The 21,582-nt window shown below is 41.4% G+C and overlaps 1 protein-coding gene across 3 annotated transcripts in view; it reads right to left on the bottom strand.

The window, feature by feature from the left end:
* Nucleotides 1-21,582, bottom strand: part of ZNF217 (zinc finger protein 217) — an 87,346-nt gene that overhangs the window by 28,400 nt on the left and 37,364 nt on the right. For 2 of the 3 annotated variants that reach the window (XM_089513805.1, XM_089513803.1), the window contains exon 1: nt 17,689-17,755. The exons of the other annotated variant lie outside the window; for it this stretch is intronic. The gene's annotated coding sequence lies outside the window, so the exon portion shown is untranslated. Of the gene's footprint in view, nt 1-17,688; nt 17,756-21,582 lie in introns of those variants that run through there. 3 annotated transcript variants of the gene reach the window in all.

The raw sequence follows: 21,582 nt of genomic DNA, 5'->3' as shown, positions 1-21,582 counted from the left end.
AGTTTCAATGGGCCTCAAGCACATGCGGACCTTGCCTTACACGGTGGGGTCCAGAACGGATCCCGCGTAAGGCAAGGTCACACTGCAGTTTGGAGGCCCACTTGTTGGTGGTACTTTAACAGTGGATTCCTTCACTGGGAGGGGATTGGACTAGGTGACTTTTCATTTCATTTCCAACTTTTGTGATTCTATACAACAGCTGGAACATAAACTGGTTGTGGATCATTGTTTATTTGAAAAACAGTGTGTCATTCATCTTTTTGCAACTAGTCACTTTCTTCTCTGGAACTCTAGCTGGATTCCAAAGAAATTATTAAATAAGAATTTGCCTTAGTGATTTCCTTTTAACATTTTGTTGATGATCTACTCATAAATAGTTGCAGAGCTTTGTTTTCCTAAGGTGCCAAACAACTGCTCTCATGTAATCAGGTTATACCCTGGCTTTTACTTCAGTATTTAGCTACAAGCTCAAGCCCCAAAAGCATCTTGGATTTAAAATGTGTAATACTGAGAATCAGGAAGATGTCTATTGTGGGGGGTCATTAATGCCTCCCATTTTCTAGGCTTCCAGGACGTGTAGCAAACACCCTCTTCTGTCACCACTCACCCTAGCCAAATCCTCAGAACATCTTGAAACCTCTTTAAGTTTAAGTTAATAAACTTTTTTAAAAGACAGTTGTCGAAGAGAACTTTTGTACTATACACCTGGGGGAGGAGTGGTCAACCCTGGAGATATGATAACAGATTTTTAGAACTCTTTTTCAGAAACACTTTGAACATCAGCTCTTCCATATTTCAGTCAATGGATCTTGAGATCATTACCAGAACAACAAAATCTTAAATATTCAAATTTCTCTGTATAATATCCACAAACTCAAGTGTACCTTAGCCAGTAAACATCTCTATGATATGCATCTGTTGCTTATGTGCAGACAAAACACAGAATAAAATACAGCATCAACCAGTGTTTCTCATCTTTCCACAGGGTGCCAGATAATCAACTAATATCTCCACTTTAGATTTTTGACTGTCAGACTGCCATATATCAAATGCTATTCTATCAAATTAGTAACTTCTGTTATGTAGATTAGTTTTGCCCTTGCCTCATTATGTAAACTCAATATTTACGCAAATTGAATGCATGCTCATCACTGAAATTCACACAATAAACATATCACATAGAAGAGCTACAGTCAACACACCAGTGAAACCTATTGATCTTTTCTTCCATTATTCCATTTCATAAAAACAAGACACTTGTGTTACTTAAATGAATGTACTGAAATATTAACCATGAACAAGGTATAGCTGCTTGAAGTTCCCACTGTCTAGGAGATGGATAATGTATTTAATCTCTGAACAACTATGCAACTACTTTCTTCCTACACAGCAACCTTCCCCAACCTGTGCTCTCCAGCTATATTAAACTGCAAGTCTCATCAGCCCAAATTACAGTGGCCAATGAGAATGAATCCTGGGAGTTTACCGTAAACTCAAAACATCTCGAAGTCATCAAATCAAGAAAAACTGATATACAATATAACTGTATAGCCATTACTTTAGACTCCACCCCTGTTAACAGGCAGGCCCTTAAACCTTACAACTAGGTGTAACACTTTATTCCTTGCTCTTACCACACCTGTTAAGTTTTGTTCTGCTACCTTTTTGTAAAATAATGTTTTGGAAGTTCACTATATAATCTGATATCACCTTTTGGTGACAGGAAGAAAGAAAATATGTTATTGCCAGTTCTACTGGACACCGACATAAAATAAAGGTGGCCCTTGGTATTCGCAAGGGATCCATTCCGGATCCCCCTACGGATAGCAAAATCCATGGATTTTAAGCTCACATTATCCCCAATGGCTATGTGTATATGTGGCTGCACCCCCATTAGGGACAGCCCTCATTGTCCCATGGCAGCATGTGCACATGGCCATGCCACCATTGGGGACAATGGAACTTAATGGCACCACAATCATGTGTCGAGCCACCACCTGGGAAAATGTGGGCTTGCCATATGCAGATGCTTGGATCCGCCGACTGCAAGCCTGCAGATACTGAGGGCCAACTGTATAATAAACATATTTCTTCTATGATACATTGGTATCCAAAGTTTAGATAGATAGATAGATGATAAGTTTGACGAGAAGTGTTATACAGTTGTGCCTCCATTTTCGTGGGGCATCCGTTCCAGATCTCCTCCCCACGAAAATGAAAAATCGTCAATATTCAAGCAACATTGACATGAATGGTGGTGTGTGCCTTGTGGCACCAGCAGGCCGCCTCCCCCAATGTTGTCCCCCTCCGTTTGCCACCCATGAATGGGTGAGGGATGCGGACTCCAATTCAGAGAAAATGGAGGGGCAAATGTATTTACAAATTTAATGAAAATCAAATCCAACGCTTTAATTAGCTTTAATTAATAAAAATGTTTTGCAATATTTTATTTATATTAAGAGTTGACAGATATTTTTTGTAAAAAGAGCCACTGTACTTATTCCAACCTGTGACAGCTTCCTAGAACATAACTATTTTACTGCCCTTTATTGCAGGACATTATTGTTCTACCCTTTACTACAGAACACTACTGTTTCAGAGAGTTCTTCAGAACAGATTGCCCTATAATATTGCTTAATTTTGATCTGGCACCCCACTCTGATTTTTGACCTGGCTTTGCATTCAGTGCCTAAAACTTCACTAACTTAAAAGGCAATGAAATATTTGCTTTAGTGTGCACCATAATGTAACTCTTTAAGAAAGGCCTGTTTTAATTAAACAAGAACAGTTTAATATATAGTGTCAACAACATGGTTTCAGCTTGAAGAGGAAAAATGAAGGATTTGCCTGACTATACTTGATTCAGGTTTTAGTCTTTTAGCAAGAGACCATTACATCTGAAGACTCTTGAAGCTACTCCAAGCTTTGGTGGTAGATCAGTAAATGGTCAATGTGTTTGAATTTCCCCCCACAAAAGTGGGAAAACTGCAAATATGTTAGCCCTCCCCAACATGAGTCCTCTCCCACCAAGAGCACCACCTATAACTCTTTTTGCAACCTGGAAACACATAGTGTGTCCCCCACATTTCCAAAATGCTTCCACTTTCTATCTGATGTTAGCCACTTTCTCTCCTCCTCCCCCTCCCTCTCCCGCCGGCCAAACAAAAGCAACATCCTATATTCCCCACTTTGACAAACTTTGCAGTCTCCTCATTTCCAAAGTCTTTCTTCTCTGAATCTGATGTTTGCAGCCATCACCACAAAGGGAAGGTAGGGTATTGCTTTTGTCTGGCTGGGAGACAGTGGGAGGAGGAGGAGAAAGGGAAAGAAATTGAATCTTCCTGGGGTGGCTGCAAACACGGGATTCAAAGGGAAAGTCTCTGGAAATGAGGGGGATACAAAGTTTGGCAAAGCAGGGGAATGTAACAGTGTTGATTATGGCTGGATGGAAATAAGGAAGGGTGAGGGGGAGAGGGGTGAAGCAGCAGTTACAAATTCGCAGGTAGTCAAAACCATAAATCTGAAACCGTGAATGTGGAGGATGAACTGTACAGTGTAAAACAGACTATCTTCATATTGCTCAGTCAGAAGTTTTAGTATTTCACACCAAAATGATAACCAGAGATAACCAGAAATAGTCCTCTGGACTATTAATGGTAAAAATTTAAGTTTGCATTTTATCATTTTAAAACCTAGGTTTTCCTATTTCAAAAAAATAGAGCTAAGTATCTCCATATAATCTAGTTGTTTCCCATATATGTGTAACAGTATTTGAGAACATTAGGGGGCAAAGAGCCCCACTTCAAGCAAATGTTCTTACATTAATTTTCAAAACCCTTTTAAAAAAAAACCTGTAAAATTAATATTTTGCATAATGACTTCTCTCAGAAAAAAATGTTCTAGACCAGTACTACATTTCAGAAACCAATTGCTCTTTCTATTTGAGACATAGCGTGCATGGAAGCGGTCTGTATTCCTTCTGTGAAAAATACATGGTACGTGACTTAAACATATTGGATTATTCAAAAACTAGGTTAACAACAACTTCTCATAAGGCATTTACTGCCACAGCCCCCCAGACTACGCAACAATTTACGGGAAGAGATCCGCCTTACCACCACCTTGGATGCCTTTAAAAAGGCACTTAAGACAGATCTCTTCCGGCGGGCCTACCCTCTTAATCTCTTATGAGCGACTTTAGAAAGACCTCCATTTCCGATTATTAACAAGATTGTAAACAGACAACGAATCAGTCATTTTAGCAATTTGTAATAACTGTTGTGATTTTATTGATTATATTTGTAAATTGTATTATCTATATTATTATGATGTAATCCCACCTCGATCCATAGGGACAGGCAGGAAATCTAAATAAAATTTATTGTTATTATTATTATTATTAATATTATTATATGATTAAGAAAGTTAAAGTGCATTTTAAGATACAAAAACTTCACTTTTTAAAGAGGAAATGACGTTGAACATATTGTTTCAGCTGCAGGGAAGATCAAGATAGGCTACTCTCAGTCTAGGAATTTGACCCTTAAACTCCATATAAATATTTCTAAAGGGTCCATCACATTTTAGACCCAAAATTAACTGAAAAGAAACTGCTCTTATAACAAAGCCACCATGTGCATAGATCACCAGAAACAGAAGTTTTAAAGTCATTGTTAGCCATAAAAAAAAGCAAGCCATGGGGAAAGGGAACTCAACAGATCCCCACCCCTCTGTGGGTCCTCAAGTCCCACAATCCCTCCTCCTCCAAAAAAAAAAATGCCACCAAAGTTTCATTTCCTTCCCCTAGGGTTCAAGGAGTGTCTGTTTTGTTTGAAACACCCAACCTGCCAACCCCAATTCACACTGACAAACCTGGAGCCAAAATCAGCAGTGAACTCTAGTTCTGATTTTCAACCAAAAATATGGTGCTATAGGCTGCCACAGATGTTTTTGTTGTTGTGTGCCTTCAAGTCTTTTCCAGTTTACGATGACCCTAAGATAACTCTATCACAGGGTTTTCTAGACAAGATTTGATCAGAGGGTTTGCCTTTGCCTTCCTCTGAGGCTAAGAGAATGTGACTTGTACAAGGTCACCCAGTGGGCTTCCATGGCTGAGCAGAGATTCAAACCCTTGCCTCCAGAATCAAAGTCCAGTGCTGAAACCACTACACCATGCAGATCCACAGAGGAAAAAAATTGGTCAACAGAATAATCTCCCAGCCCTGTTTTAGACCCTAGTGCGCACAAGTTTAGTCCGTTTAGTTATGGCCACAAAACTTATTAAATGTTTCCTCTGTTTGCCAATGGACACATTCATGCAGAAGTTTCAGAAGAGCAGAGATAACAGTTTTGATTTTGCCACAGCACAGTAACAGATGTATTACTGTGTAGGTTTCGTGGACTACAGAACACTTTGTTAGGTGTATGAAGTATTGTACTAAATAGGCAGATTTTTATTTATTGTTAACGGAGTTATACACTCAAACTATCCAGGAAAGTTCTGAGAATCCTAGATTCTCTAGGAAATTTTTTTTATTTAATACTATTAGCCATTTAAATGTGATTGCATAGAAAGGGGAGGTAAAAATTGTATAACACAGCTGCCTCCTGTTCAGTAATTACTAGGTTATACAGTAGACGTACCGTCCCATAACTGATGTGAACTCATGTTTATGGTAATTAACAAATGACTATGACCATAAAAAGCTACTTTTTCAGCTACCCCAATTGGCCTGTTTGACACGCTGAAGATAGGGGCACTACAAGATGATGTCTGCAGCACTCTCCCAGTTGGGTGGCACATTAAGACAAACAGTTGCAGCAGGATCCCAACAAGTCTCTCCAGCTGTCTCCTCTCGATGCACACCTCAACCAGATGAGATCTTAAGAATGGCTCCAATCTGTACTACCTCAAAAATCCCTCACCTGGTGTACTGTCCAACTAAAAAGGTGAGTTTTTGGATGCAATAACAATGATGAAGTTATGTCTGCCAATGCTGGAACCCAGTCTACACGTTTCTGTGTAACTCCCAAATGTATATGAATAGAAAGCAACCCCTTCAGGATAGCCACTGTGGTTAAGATTTTTCTTCTAGCTTTACTATTGTATAAGAAGCTATCCACATAGTCCAAGCCACATTTGCTAACATACAGTCGGCCCTCCTTATACGTGGATTTGCCATGCGCGGATTTGAGCATACGCGCATGGCAAATCTGGGGATTTTGTCCCCAATGGCAGCACGCGTGCACATGCACCGCCATTGGGGACAAAATCCCCCTCCTCCCCTCTTTCCTTCCTTCCTTCCCTCCCTCCCACCTACCTATCTATCTACCTACCTACCCTCCCTCCCTCCCTCTCTGCTTACCTGCTCCGTCGCCGTGCTCCTCCTCCTCCGCCACTGCGGGAAAGGCCGGGTGCTGCTCGTGGAGGCCAAGAGGCCTGCAGGCTGCACCCGGCTCTTTCGCGGTGGCGGCGGCGATGAGGACGAGGCCTGGCTTCGTCCTCGTCACTGCCACCGCGAATGAGCTGGGTGCAGCCTGCAGGCCTCTTGGCCTCCAGGCTGCCCCCAGCCCTTCTTCCTCGGCAGCGGGGGCGAGGAGGGCGAGGGCAAGCCTGGTCCCCCTTGCCCCCGCCGCCGAGGAAGAAGGGCCGGGGGCAGCCTGGAAGCCTCTTGGCCTCCAGGCTGCCCCTGGCCCTTTAAAAGCGGCGGAGGCAAGGAGGACCAGGATTGCCCTCGCCCTCCTCGCCCCCGCCGCCGAGGAAGAAGGGCCAGTGATAGCCTGGAAGCCTCTTGGCCTCCAGGCTGCCCCCAGCCCTTTAAAAGCGGCAGAGGCAAGGAGGACCAGGCTGGCCCTCGCCCTCCTCGGCCCCGCTGCCGAGGAAGGGCCGGGGACAGCCTGGAGGCCAAGAGGCCTGCAGGCTGCACCCGGCTCTTTTGCGGTGGCGGCAAGGAGGACGAAGCCAGGCCTCGTCCTCCTTGCCGCCGCCGCTGAAGAAGAGCCAGGTGTAGCCTGGAGGCCCCTTATCCTCCAGGCTATACCCAGCCCTTTAACAGCGGCAGCGGCAAGGAGGATGAAGCCTGGCCCCGTCCTCCTTGCCGCCGCCGCTGAAGAAGAGCCGGGTGCAGCTTGGAGGCTTCTTGGCCTCCAGGAGCAGCACCCGGCCATTTTGCAGCAGCGGAAGCCAAGGCCGCGAGGAGGACGAGGCCAAGCCTCCTCCCTCGCGGCCTCGGCCTCTACCGCCACAAAACGGCTGGGTGCTGCTCCTGGAGGCCAAGAGACCTCCAGGCTGCATCTGGGCTTTTTACAGCGGCGGCAGCGGTGGCGAGGAGGACAAGGTCAACTTTCGTCCTCCTCGCCGCTGCTGCCACCATGAAAGGGCCGGGTGCAGCCTGAAGGTCTCTTGGCCTCCAGGAGTAGCACCCGGATTTTGCTGTGGCAGTGGCGGCAGCAGCGAGAATGCGGCGGTGGCGGCAGCGAGCCAGGTAAGGAGGGATGGAGGGTGGGAGGGAGGGAGGGAAGGTAGGTAGGTTATAGGTAGGTAGGAGGGAGGGAGGGAAGTTAGGAAGGAGGGGGGAAAGAGGAGGGGGACTTTTCTGTGCCATTGGACAGAATGGGGCTTGAGCATACACGGATTTTGGCATACGCAGGGGGTCCGGAACGGATCACCCGCGTATACCAAGGACCCACTGTATTATATTCTCTAATAGTATGGTTAGACTGTATTATTGTAGTTGACACCATTTTGACACTACAGTCGGCCCTTGCCTTACATGGGGGATCCGTTCTGGACCCCCCCTCATGTAAGGCGAATTCCGCCTATGCTCAAGCCCCATTGGAAACAATGGGGCTCGTGCACGGCGCCACGAGTGCACACGTGGCGCCACAGGCGCGTACACCCATTCAATGAATGGGACACGCCGCCCCTTCCACCCCACACGCTCCTTGCGTCTTGAGCGCATACGCTCAAGACCGCGTAAAGTGCGCCCACGTATAACGCAGGTGCACTGTACAATGTGTGTGCGTGTGTGTGCGGGCACATGCACACATATATACACATGATATACACACACACCTTAAACATATATGCTCTAGTCCATAAAAGGTTATACCACAAATAGGTAAGTTTCTCAATTGCACTATAATACTTCATATGCAAGCTTTTTATAAACCAACTGACATCTCAGTCTTTTTAAAACTATATATAAATATATAATAATCTTTTCCTGGTCATGAAATCTTCCACGGATTTCAGATATGCAGTACACTAAGTATAATTTCACTGCATAGCAGCTACAAATATCTTAAAATGAATTAATTCTATACAGTATTTTCTACCACCATTTGAACCAATTCAATCTACAGTTGACCCTCCTTATCCATAGCATTTTTTATCCACAGATTCAAGCATGCACACTTTGAAAATATTTCCAAAAAGTATATATTCCAAATAATAAGCCTTGATTTTCCATTTTAAAAGGGACAAAATTTTACTATGCCGTTGTATTTAATGGGACTTTAAGCTTCCACAGATTTTGTTGTCCATGGGAGATGCTGGAACTAAACCCCAGCAGATAACAAGGACCCACTGTATAAACAAAACAGAATGGTCAAAATCCAAAGAAATTTCATAAATTGTTTCCCACTCCCCAAGCATTGCAGAAGCTTGCGGGGGGGCGGAGGGGGGGGCAGGGGACAACTCTGTTTTGAAGAACTCTTTCTATGCTGCATGGCAAACTATTGTTGTATCTGGTAAGAGAGTAGCAACAGTAGGCCAGAGGCTTATTATGAGCTGGGGAAAATTCTTACTAGAATCTGGATACCCAGATTATCTGAATTAGCATGTTAATGACAATATTTCACCACCATCATCTCATATCAACAGATCAGGTCATTGACAAGAAATAACTATCTGTGAATACCTGAAAACTATTAATGGTAGGCAATGTGCCTAAGAGTCTTAATTTTTAAAACCACACTTCCTTTACCTGTATTTCCTTCTCATGTGTCCACTCTAGTTTAAGAGAAAAGAGCATGCTCATCATGCCTGAAAATCTTTATAATGAAACTTTACCTGCTCTGAACTAGGTACATTCTAATTAAGACTGGACGTTCTAGCACATGCCAATTAGTTCAAGTCAGCTTGATCCAGTGCAGAAACAAACAGCTGAAACATCCCTTCTCCCTCTTTTTGTATCTCCCTATCTGGGATATACGGATTAAGTACCCAGTGTTTGGTTCCTGTATTAGAGGAACAGAGGTGTAATTATGCAGTTCTTCCTTAGGACAAAAAACAAACAAACATGTAAAATAAAAAAACAACACAACACTTATAATTAAGTCACTTTGATAATAAATCAATAGATTAGGTTGAGGAAAACAATTATACACCAGGTTAAGTCAGTCAGCTGGTAAGTTTATATAATATGGAGCAAGAAGATATTACTTTGATTTCTATAAGGCACGTCTCCTCCTTAATACTAATATGCTTAAAGCTCCAAATGACCCAGTACAACAGAAGTAAAATCAGCTATTATATTCCATCCCTTAAGCTAAGAAAAGTCCCTTTATGCACTAAAAATTGTATTTCTGAAGTTAGTCTTTTTAACATGGAACAAATTCAGCATCCCAAGAATTAGGAAACGCAAGACTGATTAAGCAGTCTCTAACATTTTTCTAATGTTGTACAGTTGGCCCGCCCCATACATGGACTTGAGGTCACACAGATAAATCAATAAAAGTATAATCAATAAAAGTATAGTGTCTAGATCAAGAGAAGTAATAGTGCCACTGTATTCTGCTTTGGTCAGGCCCCACCTAGAATATTGTGTCCAGTTCTGGGCGCCACAATTCAGAAAGGACATTGAGAAACTGGAGCGTGTCCAGAGGAGGGCGACTAAAATGGTGAAAGGTCTGGAAACCATGCCCTATGAGGAACGATTTAGGGAGCTGGGGATGTTTAGCCTGGAGAAAAGAAGGTTAAGAGGTGATATGATAGCCCTATTTAAATATTTGAAAGGATGTCATGTTGAAGAGGGAGCAAGCTTGTTTTCTGCTGCTCCAGAGAACAGGACCCGGAACAATGGATGCAAGCTACAGGAAAAGAGATTCCACCTGAACATTAGGAGGAACTTCCTGACAGTAAGGGCTGTTCGACAGTGGAATGCACTCCCTTGGAGGGTGATAGAGTCTCCTTCCTTGGAGGTCTTTAAACGGAGGCTGGATGGCCATCTGTCACGGATGCTTTGATTTGGATTTCCTGCATGGCAGGGGGTTGGACTGGATGGCCCTTGCGGTCTCTTCCAACTCTACGATTCTATGATTCTATGATTCTAGATGGGAAGCCCCATTTAGATGAATGAAGCACACGACACGCCCCACACAAGAGCATGCCCCATTCATTTAAATGAGGCTTGAGCATGTGCAAAATTCGCTTTACGCGGGGGGGTGGTCCGGAACAGATCCCCCGCTTAAAGCAAGGGACTACTGTATAACAAGGAATCCTACTACATTATTACTACTATTAATGGCCAACAATATAATAGACGCTAGAATCTTTCTAATACAGACCAACAGAAAGTAGCTATACTTGACTTTAACAATGTCATAATTACCACCCCTGTGTGCCATAACTATGGAATAGCTACAAAAAGGGGTATGTTTGACCCAATTTGTGTCTTGCCATATCAATATGTACATTCAAATAAATCCCATTACAACAACTGCTTGTTCTATAGCTGATTTTTATTCAAATCAAAATCTCACTACTCATGGAATACCAGCATATCAAGGAGATACTTTTTTTTAGCCTACCATTTTCTCCAATGCAGAGAAGGATTTTTTTGTTGATCTTCTTGTTTGATGTAGGGCAACACACAAACACATGATCTATCACCTGCATTTCAAAATGGCTAATTCCCAGAGGTCTAAACTACTTCATTCATTCAAATGTTGTCAGCTAGCTTGGCAAATCTCACATAAGCTTGGCAGACAATAGTATGGTGTTAATTAAAAGCCAAATGATCAGCAGGCCCACAGAATTAATCTGCTGGTAGATTATACCACATCACACTGCAGGTGAGGAAATAAAATATTTGAATGTTTCATCAATTTTTTTAAGCTGCAGTTCCCTGCAGGTACAAAAACTAGCAAAGTTTTAATATGGAGAAACATTCAAATGTTTGATTCCCACACCCCCACAGTACAAAACAGCAGTCAGCAGCACATTCATCATTTGGGCCTAGTGCTGACTGAGAGTGTTTGCTCAAAGTGGCAAATTTTCACATACAAGTGGGAATTTCTACCACTGCAAGTTGTATGAAGAATGCTGGAAGCCTAACAAGGTTGCAAGCAATATACTTGAAGATACTTGTGTGTGTGTGTGTGTGTGTGTGTGTGTCTATCTTTGAACTGCCTGTCAACTTATGGTGACCCCATTAATTTCACAGGATTTTCATACAGTTAAAAACACATGAAATTTGAGAACAGATAGATATGAATCCTTTCTCTATATAGTCCAAAGTCCTTTCTCTAGTCAACATACAGCCCAAGTAAATATTTTCAATATTATCAGGATCATGCCCTGCAAATAATCAAATAGAACTGAAGCTCTGCAAAAACATTCACTTTTAAAGTCTACATGAAGTTGCCCCTAGTTAATTACAATTCATTATCCCATTCAAAACTGCAACTGACTGTCATGACCACCTCAGCAATACATCAGATATAGGATGCTACATAAGGAGGCACTCATAGGTTTAAAAACAAATGACCCACAATTCACTGTAAGCCACTCCCTTCCCTGCCTCACTTAACATATACTGTATGACGAGCAGTTTACCAGATAAGGTTTTGAGCAATCTAGTTCTAGTCACTTAACCTTAACAAGTATGAAAAATACATTTTTCTAACCATGAAAGAACATGAAATTCAAGGCATCTTTGTTGAAAACAGCAGCCAAAGAAGATTTCCAATTGGATAAAAATATTTATTGTACTGTATAGGTGCAGTCCATCCAAATATATTTGAGAGTCATGTGAAAATATGTTGCAACAAATTTGGCTGTGTTCCAAGTTCCTTTTCTAGCTGCCTTTGTGCCACCTACAAGCACAATGTATTCTTCAGGAAGTCAGGACAACAGGAGGATGATTTGCATTTTAAACCAGGTGTTCATAAAATATAACAGTGGCTGAGAACTACATCTACTCCAAGCACAACTAGGGTCAGGGAAGAGGTATAAGAAGGCAATCACTGGCTGCTGTCAAGCTCTTTCTTTTGATTTTGTGCATAGGCCTCTGGAGAAAAACACTTTTGAGGAAGCAAGGCAAACATTTAATTTTGAGATATTTATATTCTGCATGCTTTACTGTACACCCAAGAAATGTGTCTGACACCAAACCAGAAGACAACGTTGTAACAGACACATCCCTTAGGCATATTAGCTCTGACATCCCACTCTGCTCAGTGAGATTTCATACAATCATTGAGTTGCTCCGCATGTAAGTGTGTAGAGGACCGCTGCACAAATGTCTCTTGATGGCAAGCTGTACAGTTTCTGAAGCCAGCTTGTTAGTTCACATATCAACCATGTGAAGCCTTGCTGATGTGCCAGGAAAGGATTTGTCACATTATTCAAACTTCTAGGAAAACTGAATTGCCACCAATGGCAAGTACCCATGAAATCAAGATAATCAATAAGACAGTTTTTCTTTTTGTTTTTCAAACACATATGCAACATTTGTCTGTGTCATCTGAGGATGCTAAACTAAAATTGCTGATATGTGTGATAAAAACAGAGGTTAAAATTTGTGCAATCCCTACAATGGGACAGAATAACAGGATGTGGAGCAAACTGTTATTTAACTTTATTAAGAACCAATCTTTTTTTTAAAAAAATCAAGAATTCAAGTAACTGCTAATCAACTACTAAAAGAAGAAAAGACTAAGAATAACCACGTGTTGTCTCAAACTGAAAAATAGGAGAAGTGTTGCCAGCTCAATAGTTTTGGGCTAGTAAAGTTCAATTTACAATTGTTAAGCTACATTTATGTACAAAAACTGTACAGATTACTCTCCCCACTTCTAAGGTCCAGAAACTCTATAAACACACATTTGCGCATATATAGATTTTCCCACTTAAAGCCAGCCCTTATAAATTTCTGAAGAGATAATCCATCATTCTACTTTTATATTTTCTTCCGCATTATTTCACTGTTAATTTTTATTTATCGTAGGCTTGCACAGAGCTGGGTGTCAATTAAAAAACAAACAAAGTGTTCATTTTGTATAAATATCTTCTATGCCAAAGGCACAGCAAATGTAATTATGTGAAAGAGAGGGTGAGGGGACCAATTGTATTGGACTCCTGATGTTCTAATCAAGAGAATGAGAATAAAGGAGGGCTTGTAAGCCTTGTAATGGCAGCCCTGCTGTGGCAGAAATTTTGCTGGTTTTCTACATTTAAATAGGAGAGTGAACTAGAAAGGATGACATGAGATAAATAAGTAAATGACAGTCCAATAGCTCTAGTTATTTAATCATCCTAAACCTCTGTGGAAGCAAGTAATCTCAAAGGTCAAGCTTCTTTTTCAAATTTACCTAAAGATAAGAAAGCTTAATCATTTTAACTATAGGTAATGGGCAGAAGAAGCCATTCCCTCCCATATGTGTTAGCAAAGTTCTCTCCTCCCATTAATTTCCTTTGTGCCATGTATAACATTTCTGCATACTTGCACAAAAGTAGTTTCTCTTTCCTTTTGGTATTTTTTTTAAATTGGACTGTATTACTACTTGTTGGACCTGTAAAGCTTAATTACAATGTCCCCATTTTAAAAATGCATTATTCCCTCTCTCTCGCTCACTCTCTCTGCCTTCAAGTCATCTACCTATGGCGACCCCGTGAATTTCACAGGGTTTTCTTGGGCAAGGAATACTCAGAGGTGGTTTGCCAGTTCCCTTTCCAGTTCCTTATTGTCTTCTAGGCAGTCACAGAAAAAACTGCACCTACCTCATATCCTGTACATACTAACACACTAATAGCAGTGAGATTTACTTCCAAGTAATGTGATTAGGGTAAGGGGCCTGCTTTTTTCCTTTGATCTTCCACATGTGAAACAAATAAATCTTGAACCAATGCAACTCTATAGATGGGTGCAAAGTATAACAGGAATCCTAAGCAACACAGAGAATTTGATAATGCAGCCCAAGGGTTTTTTTTTAAAAGCTAGCCTAAAAGGGTAGTGAAGAGTACCTTTTCCCCCAGCCACCATTTCCCCCCACCCCCATGCCTTTCCATTTGCCACCAAAACAAAGGAGATATTCCAAGCCATCCATAGCTCTCCATCTGGAATCTAATGCAATCCCTAATGAAGAAGTCAGTAGCCATCCTCTTAAAATGCCTATAAATATTAGCCTCTTTTCCACTGCATTTTTATTCCAAATCACAAGTTTATAAGTAACAGTGTTTATTTAAAACAAATCCAGGAAATGGCTTCCCATTCATTCTAAAATGGGTTGCCATATGAAGCAAACTACATGTAACAAACAACAAAAGGCACACTGCCACTGTTAGAACATAACATATCTTTAGGTCATGGGAAACTTATTGATTTGTTTTTGTACAGAAGACACTCAGATTAAAATATGTGTTCTGTTCACAAAAACTGGGAAAAGTCAGCTATGGTCTTTATTTCTTTTATGACAATATAGAGGAATTTGAAGAGGGAAAGAGTTCCTCAGTCAGTTAAAGTAAATTACTTCTTTAAAAGGAATACTGATTGTAGTTCACTTTGCTTCACATGATTTCCAGAGATACACATACCAAAAATAGAGGCTTGTTTCTCCAGCAAGAATCGTTAGCTGCCATTAAAGCCACACCTTAAAAAGTTCTTACCACACAGCAACCAAGCAAGTACAAACTAGTGGTGATGGGTTTTTCTTTCTCCAGCCAAAAAAGCAGCAGAGATAAAACTTAGGGTGATTTCAGTATTTTAACATCAGATCTTTAAAAAGAAATGTATAGGCTATCATGTTTTTGAAAGGCTCTTAATATCTGGGGTGGGGTTTCTTATGTTTTTCCTTCCCCCCCCCCCCTTCTTTTACACAAGTGTAGTCTAACAACCTTTCACAGGAATATAAATATTTAACGTTTAAACCTGACAACACAGCACTAAAAGATAAAATGCCTTCCTGCTAAGAGCAATAGTGCCTCAGAACTGGAAGGCAGCTGTTGTTCCCCTGCCTTCTCTTTTGTTGCACCTAATCTCATGTCAAGTCATTCAACCAGCTCCAAAGCGATGAAGACATAATTGAATCAACCTTATTCCAAAAAAAATCAGATCTACTGTTCTTAAATACCAATATGAGCACATTAAAAATTCCACACACACACACACAAAAACCCAACACTATTCTCCCTTTGAATGAAAAAATCTGGAAATCACAGGCAGGCATTACCACAGCTCAGTTCAAATCAACAACAACTGGAGTTTTGCAAAAGTAGCATAACATGTTAAGTCAGATCAACAGCCTACTATAAAATCCTCTCAATTGCATCCATTTGTTATGCATGATCCCAACTTGAAATAAAGCCTCCAAGAGTCCCCATCATTTGAAGAATGCTCAGGGAATTCTCCTTCCTAGTTTCACACCCCTACTCCCCCCCAGTGAGGTTTTATAACATTTCAGAGTTCTCCAGTGAATGATATAGTTCTTCATATTAAGAACAAGGAACTGATGACCCATCCCAAGCTCCCATTCCTATTGCAGATCTTAAATACTGAGTCATCAATTCACATAAAACCAGTAAGTAAGGGGGGGGGGGGAGAAGGAATCAAACTCCACCCATTCTCCCTCCCCCACTTCCAAAGAAAGCAGTTTAACCTAGTTGAGTTTTTTCCTCTACTCCAAGAAAACATCTCATCAGAAGCCCAGTTATCTCATATATATATATATATACACACACACACACACACACACACACACACACACACACACACACGAGAGGGGTTTCACACCTCAAATCTACAGAAGATCCCCTGAAGTGCAATAAAACATGGCAGGAAACATTTGGAAAGCCATTGTTATAAGGACAGTGCTCAGATACCTTTGCAGACACACACACAAAAACCAGTCTCTACACACCAATACAGTGAAGACCAAGTCAATGGCTGGCATTCAATTGTACTTAGGCATTTCATTTCTCTGCCTCCCTGCTCCTATATCAGGCAAGCTTTCAAGGCCTGATACCATTATGAAGAATGGCATGAGCTTCCCAACCCAGCCCTTCTCACATTTTTTTTTAAGTATGTTATTTCCTTCTGTTCCTTCACATACAGAAACTTCCCTTTTCACATTCTTCTGTAAAAGATTTCACTTCAGCTGCTGTCTGAAGTTCCTACTTCTGCTTTCTACTCTCTGCTTAAAGAGTCTTTCTTCTCCTCCTCCCCTCCCTTTCCCACCTACTACTACTAGGAAGAGAAGTGGTATTTTAAAGCTCTCAAGGTCATTTTGGAAAGGACAATTTAGGGGAGAGAGACACACAACACAACAGAGAATGGTTATTTTGTGGCACCCATGAAGCCCAGCTTAGACATTTGCTGCCCACGACTTCAAAAACTCTTCTTACACTTCAATCCAGGGACTCACAAGGGGATTCACACACACAAACACACAACATGGGGAAGGAGGGGAAACAGAGAGAGAAAAGGGGGGGGGGGTTCCTGGGATTGCATGTTGAGACTCTCCTTTGGGCGAGACAGTCTTCCTCCAACTCCAATAAACAAAAACTTGAAAAACAACCCTATTAGACCAGAATTAATATACAGTATCTCCATATATATATATATATATATATATAGGTGAGACATCTGGACACGGAAGTGAAATCACACTCCTACTCTTTATGAATATGGATTTTCCTCTTCTGGCTAAGTCTATTGTTGTTTCCCAGAGCCAAGTGGGTAGCTTGGGTTTTTTATTTATTTACTTGCTTTAAAAAAATAGAGTTTCTCCTCCCAGTTTTTTTTAAAAAATAAAGTCTTTATATATAAATAGAGCCTCTTTTTAAAAAACAACAACATTACAATGGTCCCACAATTCAATTCCACTTATAAGCAGCATTCTAAACGAAACTGACAAAACGGATCAATAAAGTTTTCATTATCATTTCTGACCCCCCCTCCTCCTTAAAACCCCCCAAAAACAACAACCTTGAGCCAAAAACATTTACACAACCTTGCTTCCAGGAAAATGCATGACTCACATTTAAAAAATAATAAAATGGTCCTCCTTTTTTCCCTTCCTTTCCCTCCCTCTTTAAGACAGACACTAATAATATTGGAAAACAAATACCTATAGATAGATATATAGCTAGATAATGGTAGTTTAGCAAACATCTTCAGGAATGGGGGGAGAGAGAAAGAAGCTGGAAGGAGGAGAGGCCAAGCAGAAATCACACTCACAGCAAAGAAGTTTTAGGAGGAAGCAAAGAAGCTATAATCTTCGTCTTCCTCATCTGCCTCCTTCCCTCTTTTGCAAAAAGGGGGAGAGGCTGGCCTTTGGTGGAAAGGAAAAAAAATGGGGGGAGGCAGAGAAATATAGCCTTAAGAGGCTTTCCAAATAAAAACAAAACAAAGGAGAGGGTGTAAATATAACAATGATAATAACAATAAAAGAAATGGGTTTCTTTACCTGCTGCTGGTGATTCTTCTCTGCCTAGTGGTGGTGCTTGGTGGTGGAGGAGGAGGAGGAGGAGGAGAGATAAAACTGACACACAACTTGAGTTGCAGCGTTTGAATGAGAAAAGAGAGAAGGAGGAGGAGGGATTCTTGGGGGAGGAGGAGGAAGCAGGGATATTGGGAGTTTTTGAGGCTGGTTGCATGAGCTGCTGAGAAAACACACGCACACACACAAACACACCTGATTCTTTTGCCTTGTGTCCTCCTCCTGACACTAAATAAGGCAGGGAGATAAAAGGGGGGAGGTAGGAAAAGCAAGATTTTGAAGGAACACATTTTCCATTCCCAGTGAAAGATCCAGAGCAGAGGGAGAAAAAGAGGGTGGGATGCTTTCCCTGAGAATATACCCAGGGGCAATCCATTGGAAAAAGATGGGGACAAACAATAGAGCAAGGGGTGGGGTGCCATTTTGGGTGTGGGGAGACTAATCCATTCAACCGAGTTGGTTTGTTTGGGTTTGCCTTTTAAGTGTTTGTATACCCTCTTTTTCCCCAGGAGGAACACAAAATGGACACACAAAACACATTGCTGAACTCAGCCCACAAGGGTGACCAGGAGTCCTCCTTTTCCAGGACATGCCCTGCATTTCAACCTTCTGCCCAAGAGGGATTTCCCAAAACGTCTTCCCATTTTGAGCATGACTAAGAAGCATGGGTTTTGAGTTTATATGAGTGTTTTTGGGTTTTATTTGGTCACGTCCTACATTTTGCAGCAACTGGTCCTCCTTTGTGGATATGACATCTGGTGACCCTGCCTTGATCTTAAGGGTCTCTTTGCTTCTACTATATACAATATAATATACAATATAATATGGGTCGAATGTAGAGGTATGTTTCCCTGTCCATATATATGTTAAAAGGCATTTAAAATGGCAACTCAGCCATCCCTTCCTCCACCCCGTTGTCTATTTTAAACTGTAAAGACCTCATGAGCACTGACCTATGGTATTTTGCAAATGTTGCAATATACAGTTTGTACAAATAAATAAATAAGCATTTTTATCCCGCCTCTCCCTATGGATTGAGGTGGGCTACATTATATTCCAATAATTCCATGTATGTTGTGTATAGTAGGACCAAAGAGACCCTTAAGATCAAGGCAAGGTAACCAGATATCATAACCACAAAGGAGGACCAGGCACTGCAAAATGTAGGACATTACAAAATAAAAACTAAAAACACTCATATAAATGCACATTCATGCTTTTTAGTCCAGCCTATATACAATATGCAATGGAAATTATATAAAATATACAAATTGTATATGGGCTGGAGTTAGGCGCAAAGAGACCCTTGAAATCAATGGGTGGGTTGAGTTTAGAGGTGTGTTTCTCTGTCCATATATATATATATATATACACGTTAAAAGGGGTTTAAAATGGCAGTTGTAAAGACTTCATGGGCACAGACCTATGGTATTTTATGAATGTTACAATATACAGTTTGGAGGCATGGAGACGCACTATCCATGACGCTGCAGCCTCCTTCGAAAGCTCACGCCGAACGAGCCTCGAAGAGAAACGACAACACAGAAAGAACCACAACCTGGAAACATCACCCAAGGAAACTTTCTGCTGTGCTTTCTGCAACCAGACCTGTTTATCTCTAATTGGCCTTTTTAGTCACCAACGTGCTTGTACAAAGCGCGGGATGAGTCCTTCCTGAATCTTCGTTCGCGAAGCAAAGCCAGAGAGAGAGAGATAGTAGGATCACAGAGACCCTTAAGATCAAGGTGGGGTGATCTGATATCATAACCACAAAGGAGGACCAGGCACTGCATAATGTAGGATATTACAAAAGAAAAGTTAAAAACACTGATATACAGTGGGCCCTTGGCATTCGCTAGAGTTTGGTTGCAGGACCCCCCCCCCCCCGCCCATGGATAATAAAATCAGTGGATGCTCAAGTCCCATTAAATACAATGGTGTCCTTTATATAAAATGGCAAAATCAAGGTATGCTTTTTTGGAATTTATATATTTGAAAAATATTTTCAAACCGTGGATGCTTGAATCCTTGGAGGGGGGGAATCTGTGGATAAGAAGCGCCAACTGTAAATGCAAATTTATGCTTCTTAGTCCAGCCTATATAGAATATACAATGCAAATTATATACAATATACAAATTGTATATAGGCTGGAGTTAGGCAGAGACCCTTGAGATCAATGGATGGGTTTAGTGTAGAGGTCTGTTTCTCTGTCCATATATGTATTTTAAAAGGTTTCAAATGGCAACTATGTTGCCTAATAGGCTTCCTTTCCTGGCTCCACACCATTGTCTTTATAAACTGTGAAGACCACAAGGGCATGGACCTATAATATTTAGCAAAGCACTGTGTAAATGAGGATTCAAGCATGTCTACTCAGGAGTAAATCCTACTGAATTGACCTGAGGACTGCAAGTAGAGTGGGATATTTTCCCATTCACTCCTGTTCAGGGCATCCTTGAGGAACAACAACAAAACAATGGGATTATACACTGTTTATTCAAAAGGCCTCAGGCTGTTTTACCTGGGAGTGAGCACATTGTTAAAATCTATAGACCTTACACTGTACTTCCATGATTGCCCTGGTTACCTCTTTTGTTTTACAGTGACAACAATACAACCTGAGAAGCCATAAAAACTCTTTAAATGCATGCTAATTTTACAGGAACTGGGTTTTCTAAATCAAAAATGTCCTCAGGTTTGCTCCACCATGTACAGTTTCTTTCGCAATCTCCTTTGGCATTTCCAAGTTGTAATAAATGACTGAATGAATTGGTCCTACAAAGAATTATCCTGCGAAGAGTAAGAAACTGTAAAAAACTTTTCTAATAGCCTTTCAAAACACTTTATTTGATATGAAACACAAATACACACACACAAACCATTGAAAAGAACTAAAAGAAATTGTGCTGGAGCACCAGTGCCCACTCTTAAAATCAAAGTGGAGTAACAACTGAATTGGTGATATATTAATAAAATTGGGTGAATTTGAATTTGTGAAAGGAATGTGTTGATAAAATCGGTGAAAAGAGTGTGTGGATATAATTGGTGAAAGGTGTGGATAAAAAATGTGAAAGATATGTGTGAATAAAATTTGTGAAGGGCATGTGTGGATAAATTTTGTGAAAGGAGTATGTGGAGTGTGACATTTTTATGGTGTTTTTCGAACCCACCACCCGAAAATACTTTTTAGGAAACAACCTAAATATTGTGTGGTGGGGGCCTTTCTTTTCTTTTTCCCATCCTGTTGTAAATGCTTCACCTGTAAATGCAAGCCTGTGTAAACCTTCAGGGACCTATTCTGAAAAAGAGAGGGTTTGGTCAGGGAAACAACTGTCTCCCCGAGGTCCATCTCTCTCCAAAAGGAGGCCTAGAAATGGAGGGGGGGCTCATTGTCCCTCAATAACAAGGAGAGGCATAGAGACTTTCCCATAATATTCCCCCTTCACGGTTGCAGAGACTGTTCTACAGTATCCCTTCTGGTGGAAGATTTGCCATCATGGAGGGAGGGAGGAGGAGAGGCTTTGGCCTAGTTTACTTCACAACAAGGCATGGGCCTGGCCTCTTTGGCCCTGCAGAGGCCTTAGCAGCAGGTCAGAGGCTGAAAGGAAAAGGAGCGGCCTGGTCTGAGGAGATTTACACAAATACAAACATGGGCATGTTGAGGCCTTGCCCAGGGCCATGGGGGTAAAATGGCGGGTGAGGGAGAGCCCAAAGTGGCCTAGTTGAAAAGGCCTTGGTAGGGGTTTTTTTTTTTTGGCGGCCGGTGGGACTCTGGAACTCTATTATGGAAGAAGCCTTTCAAGAAAATTATGGCGAGGACAGCCAGCCTGGCGTAGTGGTTTGAACACTGGACTATGACT

Source organism: Sceloporus occidentalis, unplaced genomic scaffold, assembly GCF_023333645.1.
Source record: "Sceloporus occidentalis isolate IW3139 unplaced genomic scaffold, rSceOcc1.0.p SCAF_3, whole genome shotgun sequence".
Lineage (NCBI taxonomy): Eukaryota > Metazoa > Chordata > Lepidosauria > Squamata > Phrynosomatidae > Sceloporus > Sceloporus occidentalis.
This window is presented reverse-complemented; position numbering and strand designations above follow the sequence as displayed.